Consider the following 4,203-nt stretch of genomic DNA (forward strand, 5'->3'; position numbering starts at 1 on the left):
TTAAAGAGGACAGCCCTTTTTTCATGATTTTGTAGGAAAGAATTTTTAATTCTCTACCACTTTTGTTATATATTTCTTAACAAATTATCAACTGATAATACGACGAAGACGAAAACGTACAAAAATTGTGACACAAAACTTCAAAATACAGACTACCTATCCTGAAAATGTCGCAGTCATATCTCTGATAGTTTCTGAGATCAGCTCTGCATAAAATTGGTCGTAAAATTTTTAAAAATCGGCCCTAATTCACATATAAACATTTTTATGCTGGTCAGGTGGGATCAAATTAAGAGTTTCAAAATGTTGGCAAAGTTGCAAGAAACCTTTAAATCTATGACGTGTCAACCCATATCTTTTCAAAGCACTATATACCTTCAAAAAATCAGCTGCACTATTTGTGTGTGTGTGTGTGTGTGTGTCAATCAGATATTTCTGTTTCAGAATTTTAATAAAAACTTCCCTTCAAGGTGTCTGAGCATGGATTCCCGCAGCTGGGCCACGGGTGTGCTACGATGCCATCTCTGTGAGACCACATCCACCCCTATGTACTGTGAGATTTGTGACATACAACTGTGTAATGATTGTGTGGGAAAACATCTCTCAGATCAATCCAAAGATCACAATGTGGTGCCATTTGGGAAAAAAGTATCTACTCCTAAATGCCAAAAGCATTCCTCATTTGCTTTTCTTAATTGTGCAACATGTGCTTCCTCTGAAGAACAACAAGGTCAAAGATCTATTGAAACCATGAAAAATGTCATTCCATTCTAAAAGATCTAGAAGAGCTAAAGAAAACCATTTACCCTGAATACGGAAAGATTGAATCTTACATCCTAGATCAACAGACGGATATGAATATAAACTCACAAAATTTGACACAAGAAATCGACCAACATGGGAAACGCTTTGTCGAAGAAATAAATACAATTATTCAAAAACTGAAATCTGATCTTCATGAGATGGAACTAAATCACAAGTATGTCTTACGAAAACAAAAAAATGGAATCAACCGCACCAAATCTGAAATCAAACAAAGAATTGCTTATTTGGAAAAGTTACTGAACTCAAATGATGTCAGTAGTGTCTCTGCCTACCAATCTAGAAATGCTGAATTCAAAACTGAGCTTACTAAGCTTACAGTTTCCTTACCATGTTTAACCCTCACAAAATTAGCAAAGAACAGCTAAACCAACAGTTTGGTTCTCTGTCAGCGTTATCTATCAAAACAGAAGAAAGTGATTGTTCATTGGATTCCCTAGCTGCCGAGTCCTTTTCCCCAGGCAGACCGTTCACTGATGCTCCATGGATCATCACAGATATAAACACCGACTGTTGAAAATGGAATCTACGCAGTGTGTCCTGTCTCAGTGATGAGAAAATATGGACTTGTGGTGAGGACAACATTATGAGACGCTATAACCTCCGGGGGGAACTATTGAAATCAAACAAAATTAATCCAAGTAACATTCCGCAGGACATAGCGGTAACAAGGCGCGGGAAATTAGTTTATTCTAATTACGAGGATAGAACTGTGAAGAAAGTGAATAAAAAAAAAAGAAGACAAAGACGTTCATCAAACTAAAAGAGTGGAGACCTCAAAGTGTCTGTATTACCTCCTCTGGTGACCTTCTGGTTATCTTGAACAATGATGAAAATAAACAAACAAAAGTTGCGCGTTACTCTGGCGCCAAAGAAAAACAAAGTATTCAGTATAATGACAAAGGACAACCTCTCTATTCATATGAAGAAGGAAAAAAGATCTATTCATCTGGCTATCGCACAAAATACATCATCGAGAACAGGAATCTAGATATCTGTGTGACAGACTGCAAAGCCCATAGAGTTGTGGTGGTCAATCAGGCCGGAAAACTCCGCTTTACCTACAATGGTTTTTTCAATAACAGGGGATCATTCTATCCACGCGGTATCACTGGAGACAGCCTTAGTCGGATCCTAACAGCAGACTATTACAACAAAAGTATCCACATCTTGGATCAGGACGGACAGTTCCTCCGCTACTTTTACATATGTAGTTTACACCGTCCATGAGGTTTATGTGTGGACACCAGAGACAACCTCTTTGTGGCTGAACACTACAACGGTAAAATGAAGAAAATACAAAATTATATGCAAACAAACTGTGTTGCACAAAATAAACATACATAATTGGTGTAAATGAAATGTACAGAAATTGTGCTTATGTACATCTTTGTTACATGTAAACATGCAATCGTGTAAATGTGTATAATGTTAAAAAAGAATGTCAGTGCCCCATATCTTAGATTTAGGATTTTAATCAGTACTTTGCGTTGTATATATTTTTGTTTGAGGACTTAATGTGACCTTTACATTATGAATACTAAGTTAATATTTGCTTGAATACGACGTGCAAACGACTTTATTCAGGATATGAATAAACCAGATATAACATACCAAAACTTAAGTAGATAAAAAAAACAATATTAACAACCCTTTGCGAATGTATTACAAATATGTATATATATATATATATATATATATATATATATATATATATATATATATATATATATATATATATATATAAAACACAATAATTCAATTTTGTTCCAATTAAGGCTTCTTAACGGCCTTTTTTTACAAAAATTTGGCGAATAAGAATTTAAAAACCATGATATTTTTGTCATATTTGTAGAAAATATCATTAAAATAATCGTTATCGTTAAAAAAAAAATTCATCATGAAATTTGCAGCTCATAATGCTTTAATGTTGGTAATCAATTTTTATCAACTTGTGATTAATATTATTTAAAAATGTACTCGTTACTTTTCACTCACCCGCAACAACGTAAATTGTCTCCATCCCCAGAACATAGGCATTGATAACAGTACATCCTAGTTGTATTTTCATAACTCTGACCCGGTAACAGAGTTATTTTTCCATAATGACCACAGTGCCTAAACCACAAAAAGCAATAAAAAAAATACACACCGTATAAAGCATATACTATTAAATAAAGCATATACTATTAAATCATAGAATGTTTTCGTTATAATGTATACATTTGAATGCATTATATTTTAAGGTTTTTTTATTACAATTTGATTGTGCAATATTAAATGCTTAAAGAAAATATAATTCAAGAGATGCGTTTTTAATAAAAATATTTATGACTATCTTTTTGTCGATCAACTTTTTGTAATATCTCTAAACGCAACAGAATTACCATTTCCTCTTACAGCCCAGCTAACAGCTTCAGAATATGCATAAAGAAGAAAGAAAATAGACACAACACGAATTAAACCCTCCATCGGTACAGAACTTAGCAGTGAATTTAAATCAAACAGCACAATTTGTCATGTTTTATGCTGTGTTCGACGGACTTCTTTCACACGTGCACCTTATATATTACAGAAAAGTACAAGACTTTTTTTTTGCAGCTGAGAATATCTTTTCGAAGGTCATTTCATTACTCATCCATTATTTAAAATACTGTAACACTCTTCCTTATTTTTTAAATTTCATTTCAGAAGTTGTTTGAAACACATTGTTTTAAAGAAAATATTATTACCGTGAAAATTACGTATTAAAGAAATTCCTTAAAAATTTCTTTTCGCTGAGAACACCTTTTGAAGGTTATTTCATTACTCATTAGTTGTTTTAAATATAGTAAAACGCTTCTTTATTAGCTTATATCTGTTTGAATGTGTGTACATGTATTTCAATTAATACTAGTTTTTCAGGGAGGTCTCAATGATATTTTTTTAGATTATCTTTATATTAGTGATAAACAAATAGTTCGATACAAGCTCTAACAACTTGTTTATCTTACCATAAACAGTCGAGTAAGATTAAGGTACTACTACTACGATTGTGAAAAAGGGAAGTCAGGACTGTGCTTGTGAATGTCGTAAGAGGAGAAGGGTTATTTGAATGGATGTTATCCGAATCAAAATATGCCAATACTTGGTGCATGACAGTCGCTTGGAATTTCTTTCAAAAAATAAGCTGAGTTAATGTATTCAAAAATCCAACACGCATATTAATGCTTATATATTTGTATATCATGAAAAAATCAAATGCTTACATCTTTTCTATTTTAACTAGATTACTGTAAGCCCGGTGTCCCAATGATCACATTTCGGTGCCCCTAATTACCAAAGTCATTGAGGCAAGTTCAGTTAAAAAAAATAATTTCCATTGCGTGTAAAGGCAATAGC

The 4,203-nt window shown here is 33.1% G+C and overlaps 1 pseudogene; it reads left to right on the forward strand.

Moving 5' to 3' along the window:
- The first annotated feature begins 480 nt into the window (after positions 1-480).
- Positions 481-2,420, forward strand: LOC128176920 (B-box type zinc finger protein ncl-1-like; annotated as a pseudogene).
- Positions 2,421-4,203: the final 1,783 nt, after the last annotated feature.

The sequence above is a fragment of the Crassostrea angulata genome, chromosome 3 (assembly GCF_025612915.1).
Source record: "Crassostrea angulata isolate pt1a10 chromosome 3, ASM2561291v2, whole genome shotgun sequence".
Classification (NCBI taxonomy): domain Eukaryota; kingdom Metazoa; phylum Mollusca; class Bivalvia; order Ostreida; family Ostreidae; genus Magallana; species Magallana angulata.